This window comes from Protopterus annectens, chromosome 6.part0 (assembly GCF_019279795.1).
Source record: "Protopterus annectens isolate FY-2018-M chromosome 6.part0, PAN1.0, whole genome shotgun sequence".
Lineage (NCBI taxonomy): Eukaryota > Metazoa > Chordata > Ceratodontiformes > Protopteridae > Protopterus > Protopterus annectens.
The window spans coordinates 284,448,017-284,460,386 of NC_056737.1; positions in this window are offsets into that span (position 1 = coordinate 284,448,017).

Below are 12,370 nucleotides of genomic sequence, written 5' to 3' on the forward strand. Positions count from 1 at the left end.
GCTGCTCGCAGTGTTATTTTGTGCAGCATGGTGCAATACATTTTCAGAATATTCCCCTAGAATTTAACATCTTTAAGACAGGTTTTCTATTGAGCATACTACCTTCAGTTTACCACATAGGTCCTATTTCAGTAAAGGAACATCTGACTACATCAGTATTAGTTCTACTTGAATATTAATATCAGTACAGCTTTATTTTATTTGTATTATTTTAATAACCCCCAGTCAATTAACTTTTTTTTCATTTTATCTTATTTGAGAATCATGCAACTGCAAGTTCAAAGCTTTTTGCAGTAATGCCCAGCTGAAACTACTTTAATTGTTTCTTGTAAATCCATTTTATTTTTCTGTTATAACTCTGGAAACATTTTTGTGATCAAGAGCATGGTCAGATATACAATATAAATGCTATGGAATCCATGTTTTTAAAAATGATACAGATTTATTTATTTCCTTCTTTGCAGTTGCAATGTTCAATGCAATTGCAAAGATAAACTGCACCATCTCCCTCAAACATTCCCACAGTCACACAGTAATGGTTAGTCTACTGGTGCAGAGCAAGCCCTTCCCCCTGGTGGATTCAGAGTCTGTCCAGTAATTACTTAAAAAAATTAATTTTGTTGCCTTGTGATACCCACTGTGTGAACTGACTGGGCAGTGTTTTGCTAGTCGTGTAGAAACATAGAATATTTGCATGGTCTTTATTACCTTTTTTATTTGAAGTATACTATGATTTTTTCTCACATCTACAGTGTCTTGCTGTGGATTTACTTGCTTGCTCATCTTATTAGTGTCTTCTTTTAGATTATCAGCAAGCTAGTGCCCTGACCGCTGTTAATTCTCTTTGCCTGGTAATTCAGTATAGAGGATTAAGGCCATGAAATGCTAACAAACTTCATATTGTAGTCCTGGGTTTGATTCAGTCAGGTTTCACTTCTCTGCTCTGTGAGTCTGAGCAGGTTACTTAAACAAACAGTGCTCCCAGGACAGTCATGACAGTGAAGTCACCGAATGTTGCTTTGGCTAACAAAAAAAGATTGATGAATGTTCACCAAAACCACTTTCATTGATGGTGGATTTGTTTTCTTTTCTCCGGTGTTGTGTGATCTCAGAATTTGTATATATAAGTTCAGGGGGTATGGGGAGTGCAGGGAGACTTTCTTCACACGTTCAGCAAAAGTAGTTTTGATGACTATTTTTCAGCTTTTTTAAGCTTGCTAAAACAGCATTCTGTGACATCATGCTTTCGAACAGGAACTTGTGTCTAGTGAGTTTACCTGGCTGACAAAATAAAAGACAATTATTAAACTATTGTTGCTTTATAGTTTTCCTCACTGCCTCACTCAGTGGAGAGAAGCAAACCTGAGTAGTAAACATAAACAAGTTGTTTGTCTTTTCGGCTTTTCCCAGTTAGGGGTCGCCACTTGCCAGCCCGATGACCAACCTTCAGCGAAGGCATGCCCTTTCACACATGTCTTTCGGAGGCCACTCGACCGCGAGGAGGACATGTGCAGAATATTTACTTATTCAATAGAGTCTTGAAGTGACTGTGTGGCTTTGCATTAACAAATAAATGTTATCCATTGGTGATGCAGATATTTTGGAATGACACTGGACTACCTAGGAGAGGATGCTTATCTAGTTGTATGTCTCATGCCTGCAACCCAACATTGTACATACAGACAAAATAAACAAATTTATACCAACTATCTCCTTTGTTTTTCATGTTGCACATCTATAAATGCTTAAAGGTGAGCTTTATATGAAGGAGGAAAGAAAGGTTATCAGGTCGGTTCAGAGATGGAAAAAAACAACAACATGTAGTAAATGAATCCCTAACAGAGGAATCTGGGCATCTGTTTTTTTTTTTCTTTAATTTAATAAGTTTAGTTAAAAATGCATCTGACATATGATACTAACTAAAAAAGGCTTCAAACGCTGTATGAAATGTGTCTGGGACATTACAGCTAACATTTTTGGTGTACTTGGTTATACCTGTAACAGCTATCCTGTGCTGCTTCTAAATAAAATAGTGTTTCTCTCTGCTGAAGAGTTAAAACTGACATATTTCATCATGCTGAGTCTTCCTATGCTCCACTGTATTTAAAAAACTTTGAGCACTATGTATATAATCTCTAGTTTATTTGGAATTTAAATGATGTACAAAAATAATCATTTTGCTTGCTTTGCTGAATATGAGGAATATATGAGTAGTTGTCAGTAATTGACATTACTGTCTTTAAATAACTGTGTCAGTAAAATTAATGACATTTTAAATATTTTCCTTTGCCTATGATAGTTAATTATGCATTCCATCTTTCCTTTTTTTGCCATATGATTATTTTACAACACATCAACATATGCAATCTTAAAAGTCTGAACTGTTATAAAAACTTGTATCTGTCTGGAATATGTTCCTTTTGGAAGTCCAAATTTAACATTGTAACTTAATGCTTTCCTGTTGTGATGAGGTGCTAACAGTTTAGGTGGTGTATACAATCAGGATCTTTTTGCCAAATTCCAAAAAAGTAGGTACTCCCCTATATGAGCATACTACATGCATAAGAAACATCAAAGTACATGCTGTCAAGTTCGGTTTAGCAGTCTACTGTTAAAACAGCCATTACTCCATTCCTACATATGAAATTGTTCAATATAATGTAGGGGAACTTATAGGGCTGGAACATTTATTCCATCAACATCCTTTAAAGATGAAGAATTTCATGGTTATACATTTCTCTGTTTTAAATACTTGCTTATAGCTCCATTAAATAAACATCCATCAGGCAATGAATCATATTCATCATCTTCCTCTATATCCTTGGTCCAAAATTCCAGTGTACCCATTCTGTAACATTATTTGTATGTATCATGCTATACTTATCCCTTCTTTACTCTTGTATGAATAAGCTAAACCTATTTAAATGTTCCTTTTACATGGAATTTCCCAAGACTTGTATAGCATTTGTCATAATCTTTTGAATCATCTAAAGTATGTTTTGACTTCTTCATCCTCCAAAGTTGTATATAATTCCCCAGAAATATCCGAATAGTATTTTGTATGATGGCAAGATGATGTCCTTAGTTCTACAACTATAACCTTGAATTATATATTCAGGCATCATATTAATCTTACTAAGCATTCTTTTGCTATGAACCCCAGACTTTAGTTTGGGTATAATCCATATATTTAATCAATTATCTTCAGTTTAAGCATCTGGCGCATGTCTCCCTCCAAACCCCTTTTCCCTGCCCCAAAACAAATAACTATTCACTTTTCAAACACTACTTCTATTCTTTTGCTCTGCATTTGCAACTTTTTTGATCCATCTTTAGAGTGTGTCAGTCATCAGGTACTTCTGATCTCACCTATCATCTACAAAAGAGTACTTTATTCTCTTTCTCCATAGCAATATGAAAATATATAGACTCAAGCTCAATTTTATTAAAGTGCTTAAATAACTAAGTACTGCACAGACAGTAAAAAATTCCAACCCATAAATAACACATTGCTTTGTGAAGTTGGTTACCTCGAGTCACTTAATTCCATTAGCTAAAACTGATAAAAACTAAAGTAAAAGTACAATCTTTCTTGCATGTTCAGCATACAGACAAGTGAAGGCATTGTTTACAGATGATGAAGGAAACAAATGGAATATGCAGTAGAAAATGAGTAATTCAGTAATAGAGTAACTCATGAATTAGAGAAGTCTGGTAATGGTGTTTTGAGATCTTAAGCTAGAAAACTGAAATAAGCATAACTGTTTTTGATATGACATATAGTCTGAAAACAAAAAGACATGAACGGTGGAACTAGACAGGAATGTTTATTCTACATTAAACATGCCTGGAATGAAATGGAGGATGCAGAATTCTGCCATGATCAGCAAATAGCCATTGCGCCTGCTAAAGAAGAAATATTTGAGATTTAGAAAAACACAACACAGATGGCAAAGCAAACTGAGCAGGCAGAACAGCAACTGACTGGAATGGAGGAAAAGTTAAAAGAGAAAATTATGAGGTTTTATGGACCTTTGGTAAATGAAAACGGGTCAGATTTGATGAGCTATTTTAAATCCATGATGGTGAACAGGGCAGATTTTGCAAAATATCAATTAGAAATTGTAACAGTGAAGTGTTTGCCAGTACTGGAGACTGATATTAAATATGGGATGTGTCGAACTAGACTGATATTATGGGATGTGTCAAACTATAAAGTTTTAATTTTTAATATGCTATGCTGATATTAAATATGGGATGTATTGAACTATAAAGTTGTAATTTTTAATATGCTATGCTGATATTAAATATGGGATGTGTCGAACTATAAAGTTTTAATTTTTAATATGCTATGAGAAGGAACAATTACTTTTGAAACTGGAAACCTGGTGGCTGACCTTTGTATGTTGAACATGATTACTAAGAAGAGAGTTTTAAGCATTGTTTGTGGAAGCAATAAAGGAATGTAAAGGAAGAAAAGAGAAGTACAAACTACATTCACTGCAAATCTGAAATTGTTTTGGACTGATATTGAGCAGATGTTTGAAAGAATTGCTACTGAAAGTAATAAAGTTACAGGTCAAGCTAGAAGAAACTGAGATGATTTGATACTGTTGGAGAAACAAAGGATAAGTGGCAAGATAAAACTGATTTGGAGGAGAAAAAAGTGATTTTTTATGTGTACAGACACGGGAAAAGATGACTTTAGAGATGCGATTGTTCCACTTGAATGTCTAGAATATACACTGGGAGCAATTACAATAAAGTTTTCAAGTTTACCAGAATGTTTACCCAGTACATTATTGAAAGCAGTAAAATGTTGCTTAGGTATCTGATAAAATGATTACCTTCCTTCTCTGTTGGCTGTTGGGATGATTTTGCTTATACAAAATTAACATAATATATGATATATTCTATTGTCTCAATATAAAAATAGATTAAACATAAGAAGAACTGAAAACAAGGTAGTAAATGTTGTAGAAGTGGCAGAACGTTGGCTCATTTCCCTTGCAGTCAAGTACTCTTTTCGTTTACAGTCAGTGGAAATATTATCCGCGTCCATGATAACACGGGTTAGCCAACAAGACGGTTCAGGACATATAGGACTGGAACATTTATTCCATCACCCTGAATCACCCAGCAAAGCTGACACCTCCTGACATTAAAAAAAAAAGTCTACCAAAAATTAAATCAGATAACTAGAAATACTATAAATAGTTAAAAAACAAAAGTTCAGTATAGATGACTGTATTTCACCAATGGGAACAAATCCAAGCATCTGCTGATGCAAATAGCACAAAAGATGGTAGACAATAATATGCATGGCACTAAGGCTTCATGATGAGAGTTAACAAGGCACCGCAACAAATAAACAGAAAAAAATGTGGACAGGGTCATAACTCCATAATCAGAGCTGACATCTCAGGAGACAAGACGGGAAAAATGGGAATGGGACACTGACTCCTTGAACAGAGCTGACCGAACACCATTCAAGACAATGTGGAACATGGGAACAAACAGGATGATCTGACCATCATCCAGAAGTTAAAACAGCTAACTCAAAATGGTAAACTGTGACAGGGACTGGGAAAGATACAAAAAAAGACAAGACAAAACAGCAGAAAAGGAAAACATTAAGCTGATTTATGACAACATCACTAGTTCAATGCATTGGGCCCAACTCCAAAAACTTGCTCTCAATGTACGTCTGCCCTGTTTCTAAAAGACTTGCTCTCAGTGTAAGTGACTTACTTCAGTGGAAGGCCTGCCTATAAACAGGCTTGCACAAAGGCCCAGATTCCAAAAAAAAAATTGCTGTTAGCCTGTTCTCAGTATTTTATTTATTTATTTATTTTACATTTGTTGACTGGGCTAGTCTAACTGGATATATGTCCATTTTCAGTAGAGGCCTGGGGAGATAAGCTCCGAGGAAACAAACAAAATCACATATACAAAAATTAATGTATACAATGAATATTGCAGGTGCAGTACAGAAAATAATCAAAGAGGTCATTCATTCATAACATAGTGCAAAATATACAGATACAATTAGTAGAATACAAAATGTAGTTGTAATAAATCATAAAGAAAAAGATGGCAGCTGAATTATACAATATATTAGTATACAAGTAGTCATAAAGAAAAAGTAGGAGCTGAAATTATGCAATATATTAGTAAAAGTAGTCTCCTTAATGAGATTCAGAAGATGTAAGTAATAGTATAGAAGGACAACGTAAGTTGTTATTAAGAAAAGGAACTTGATTACTGAGAAGAGGAGGGTAGGTTGAACCAAGTAAGAAGAGCTAGTTGATCGGTTAGGTTTAGTACAGGGGCACAACCAGTGTGTTCTGAGGAAAAGTTTCAATTTGGTTTTAAAGAGTGACATAAAGGGAAGAGAGGAAAGTTCATTAGGAAGAAGGTTCCAAGATTTTTCAACAGTATTAGAGAAAAGAGAGTCCCCAGCCCTGTTGTTTGATTTACAAATATTTACAAGAAGTATAAAAGGTAACTTAACACTGAGAACAAGTCTTTTGGACTCAAGCCCATTATCTACTGAGAAAGCCTCAAGCAGCCACTTTAAAGATCTTTTTCAGTGTGCCACACATCACAGACATTAATTTAGTTATTTTCCATCAATGCCTTTAGGACAAATAACAGTAAACAAACACTTTCTTGATCATTAGGTTCATTTGCTTCTTCCTCGTAACAAAAAATGTTCGATCATTTATTGGCACACTATTTCTGCTTTTTCTCACATTCTCAAATTTCTGCCCACGCATTCTGTCTGTTTTCTTCAATTTTTTTTTTCTTTTGCCTATTTGTTAACCATGTACAGTAAGTCCAACGGTCGCAACTGTCCCTTTTCAGTAGGGAACCATGAATGCTGTCTGGTTAAGTGACTTAATTAGAGTCACACAGTAGGCAAACGTGTTAAAAATCATGTCCTTTACTGTGGGCACAAGAAGTTGCTAATTAAAAGATGGCAGCTTTACCCTCTGTGCCAGATACCCCATCATTTTATGAATTATATTCTTTAATACACACTCAGTCTCTTTCTTTTCATCACACGTGACATTTTGCAGATCTGCTCTTCTGTTTCCCTGCTTGCTATGCATGTTAAGATTGGAGTGTGAACTTCTTGCCTTCTTTACTTTTTATTATTCTACAAAGCATTATTAATATTACGGTAGAGAGTCAATTACTGGAACATTGATTATCTGAAACATCAATTATCTGAATGCAGTCTTCCAAGATTTTGGGTAGCAAAAGTCATAAAGTCTGAATATGTAAACATTGTACTTATTCACTTGTGCATGTTTTTGAGCTTGTACTATATTAATTTACTGTACCCTTTTGTACTTACAGTAAATTTATTTTGTTTTTCTTGTTTGATTATCCGAACAGTTTGATTATCCGATCTACCATAGGTCCCTATTAGTTCAAATCATTGACTCTCTGCTGTATATACCCCACACCTTTTTGCATCTTCCAGGGCTTTCAGCTAAAATGAATCCTCCTTCAATACATAACAGTGACTATCAATTTCTAAAGAAAGCTTTGGTGCTATACTCCTGCTTTGCTTGCAATAGCAAACCACAAGATTTCATGGATACACATTGTTGATGGTCCTGTGATCCCAACTTCTGATGCTTTCTGTTTGTTGGATTATATTTAAAATATTTTCTCAGATCTGTAAACTTAAATGATTAAATTCATAGTCCTTTAGCTATATTACTTGATGCTGCATATGCCATTTGCTTTTAGTAATCAACATTTGCCATAATTATTCTTTTATCTCCCTTCACACGCCAGAATTTAACTGTGTCCTTAATCCTGGAGATGCCATTCAACCCTGCACCTACAGCTTTATATAAAACACACACACACATACACATACACACACACACACACACACACACACACACACACACACACACACACACACACACACACACACACACACACCTCTGCAGAATACACTTTTTACATCTGGCAGTAGATTCCAGCATCTTTCACTTGCTAGATTTAGCCCTAATATCCACAGGATTCCTAGTATTTCCTATACATGTTTGTCCCAGTCTTTTGTTGCTACTACTTCATTCTTCAACTTTGCCTAAAACCTGTAATTCTTCACTCTACTCTGTAAGTTTTCGATCTTCATTTATTTTTCACCCATTTCTATTCTACTCTCCCTTTACACTTTCCTATAGGATTTTGTCAGACTGTTTGGTGGAATTTGATGGTCTTTAGGAAGTGTCAATCAGCCAGGTCTCTCCTTTTCCCTCCACCACTTGCCTGACTGTTAGTGCAGCCATATTATTTGACTCCCTTCTCCCCTTGCCTTCTTTTTTTATCAGTTACTTCACATTTTGACAATATGTTTTTGCAGACTACCACTCTTCCACCTTGGTCTTCTGCTTTCTGACTGTTCTGCACTTTGGTAACATTTGGACTATGAAGAAGGCTAATTTACATATCATGTTGCTGCCCCTAGCTGTCACCTTTCTGGTTTTCCTGTATGCCGTGTCTACTGTGCAGTCTGACTACCTGTTTGTGTCTTCCTCTACTCTAGTGTGTCCGGACTCTGTATTCTTTGATTTCCCTGAATAATTTCATAATAATCTGGTCGAGGTGCATCCCTGAAGGCTTTTTCATTTTCATTCAGTTATAGAATCTCTTTCTCTCCACCAGCACTCCTATTGTCTCCTGTATGATATTCCCCTGCATTCTCAGCCTTTGCTGGCTATCCGTACTTGTTTAATTCAGTTCTTCCCTGTAGGTATTGGTTCTCTTACACAGGTACACCCTAAGCTACCTCTTCCCATTCCACTGCTTGAAATAGCTGCTGTTATTGCTCCAAGCTAATTCACTTGTCCCGCCACAGCTCATCATTTGTGCATTGCTCCATCCATCCCTTTCCCAACCTTTACCTTCCACCTGTGGCTTTCAACTGTGGCATCATTGGTGCTCCTCCTCCTACCTGTTTTACTTTTTGTGGTCTGTCTTCCTACATCTATGTGGCCCTTGTTGCTAAGTCCATTCTATAAACCTCCTCTTACAGTTTTTTGCCTCTGTATTGCTGCTTCCTTTCCTATTGGGCCATCTTGCTGCATTGCCATTTCAGACCCAGTTCTTTCCATCCTTCTCTGTATCTTCACTTTTATGGCCTTGCCTAACTCTGCCCTGCTGTCACCCTATGAATACCTTTACCTGGTTGCTGTTAGTTCTTCTTACTTATTTGTTATCCTTCGTGTTTTCCTCATTCTTTTTTGCCTGATCATTGACAGTTGTCTGCTACTCTTCCTGCTTATGGTTAATTTTCTCATTTTCTGTGCTCCTCCTCATTTCTGATTGCTATTTCCCGTGCTCCACTCTCCTGCAGGATTCACATCTACCCCATTCACCAAGCTTCCTTTGCCGAACCACTGATATGAATACAAACCACAGGGCCCACATCTCCCTGATACCATATTCCAGCATCTGCTGCCTCTTTCTGCTTTTTCTTCTGTGTTGTAATTGCCATGCTGCCATTCTAATGGCCTTTCTGATTTATGTATCCCCCTACACTCAATTTGCACTAATGTGTTGGCTTGTGCTTGATGACTATTAATGCATGCAGAGCAGCATTAATCAGCCTTGCTCTGCACTGGAGCACACAGCGGAGACAGTAGTCCTCTCTGTTCCTGCTTCACAGTTACAATCAGGCTGCTGTTAGCATGGATGCAGTGAGAGATATACTGTAAGCAGGCAGGTCTCTCTGGTCCCCTCACATACAGCTCATTGCCACCAGCAGTTATCCTTGGTCCTCATAGTATGGCTATGCTGGGCCACACACACTGCTGGCACCAGTCTTCTGCCCATAGCTCACTATCACAGGAAGTTCTGCTGTTACTCTGCTCTGTTCCTAGCTCAACCACAAAGCACTGGTAGCAAAGCACTGTTAACAAGACTTCTGGCTGTTCCACCCTCTTTTCCTACAAGTATTATCAGACAAACAAATTCAGCACCGAAAATGTTTTTCTCATCTTTGCAGTCCTGCTTAGTGCCTTCTTGAGACCTTTAGAAGTTGTACTTGCTTCACCCCTTTGACTACATTCTAAGATTCATTCTCCTCACCACCACTTCAAATAAAATAGTTTCTGTATTCACAGTTATTCCATTTCAAATAATTTTATATCATATGCTTGTAAATATTCTTACTTCCCAATTCAATACCCTTAAGAAATGAATCACAAAACAGGTACACCATCACGCTTCTGCTCCCTAACTTCAACCTATTCTAACATCATTACATAAGGCATTCATTCCTTAACTGCATGTGATATCTGTCCATTGCCCTCTCTTGCCTGTAAGTCCAGATGCTGCTGAATAACCTACCTTGCCTTCCTGCTTCAGAGCTCTATATTACATTTAGAAATGGACTTTTCTAAACCCTTTCTTCATAATGGCCTTCCCATAAAATACAGCTGCCACTTCCAAAAGAATCAATGCAGTTCCCGAAAACTGCTCTGCTCTTCAATTAAACTAAACTCATTCTCACATCAAAGAAATAAACATTCATGATGTTTTAATTTCTTCATTTCACTTATTCCCACCACAAAATATGGGAAGAATTTGGGGGAAAAAATCTCTTTTTAATAAATGTACCCTCATGGAATCTTCTTAAAACTTCCAAGTTGGTTATAATCTCTACATCACTGTTTCTCAATTAGTTTAGACACTCTTTAACTTGGAATATAGTGATTGTCATCTCTGCCAAATAATATAAACACAGACTTCATCATCTTACAACATGTCTTCCATGGTATCCTTTTTATTATGGAATCACAGATGCACAAAACCATATCTTTCTTCATCAGCAGCAGATTAGTTTCCAGCCTATTTTCAGTTCACCCTTCATTCCATTCATCCATTTTTTTCTTAAACTCACCTAATCCTTTGTGCCAAACAGATTTGCTCCTGCAACAGACCCCCTAACACTTCGAGTTATACTATCCTTGTTTAGTAGATCCTTTTTCCTGGAAATCTCTACAGAAACTGTTGTCACATTGCATTCATTCTTCACCTGTGCTACATTTATAACTGTATGTCATTCTCAGAAAGTTCACTGTGCCTATAGCTACACATCATTTACAGAATTCACAATAAGCTGGCAAGCATACAAGATTCTTTGGGCATACACAGAGCTTGTAAATCTACAACATTCCCAGAATTTACATCGTGGACTGTAACTCTATATTAGCCTTGCAAAACACACCTTCCTCATAACTTCACATCGCTCCCAGAATATACACTATGTTTGAAACTGTACATCATTCCCAGTACATGCACTGTGTTTGTAACTGCACATCATTCCCTGTACATGCACTGTGTTTGTAACTGCACATCATTTCCAGGGCATGCACTATGTTTGTAACTGTATGTTATTTCCAGGATATGCACTATGTTTGTAACTGCACGTCATTCCCAGGGCATGCACTATGTTTGTAACTGTACATCAATCCCAGGACATTAGCTATGTTTGTAACTGCACATCATTCAAAGTACATGCACTGTGTCTGTAACTGTACATCATTCCCAGTACATGCACTGTGTTTGTAACTGCACATAATTCCCAGTACATGCACTGTGTTTGTAACTTCATGTCATTTCCAGGGCATGCACTATGTTTGTAACTGTACGTCATTCCCAGGGCATGCACTGTGTTTGTAATTGTACATCAATCCCAGGACATTAACTATGTTTGTAACTGTATATCATTCCCTGGACATGTCCTGTGTTTGTAACTCTACATCTTTTCCAGAATATACACTGTGCTCATATTGCCACATAATTCCCTGGATGTACACTGCCATATAATTTCCTGGACATACACTGTGCTTGTATTTCCACATAATTCCCTGGACATACACTGTACTTGTATTGTCATATAATTCCACAAACATACACTGTACTTGTATTGTCACATAATTGCCCAGACATACAGTGTTTGTATTGCCACATAATTCCCTGGGCATACACTGTACTTGTATTGTACATAAAAACAAAAAATGCTACATTACCAAAGGTAGTCTCAACTAGTAAAGAAAATGCAGGAACAAAGATGAGACGTACCACCGAGGCTGTCGTGAGATGAACACATCATGTTAAAAACCAAATTCTTTAATACAAACAATAAAAAGTAGCATAAAACAAAATACTAGGGCGGATAAGTGCTTTTGGTAAAGATCTTCTTCAGATCCTCACACATTAACTAACAATTTTTCTTATAAAAGGAGAAATAGCCAATCATCAAGAATCAAGAACAAGCTGGACCAATGTGCTTCTCAAACTGAATAAACCATTTAGCATATCAAGATAACCAATGAGA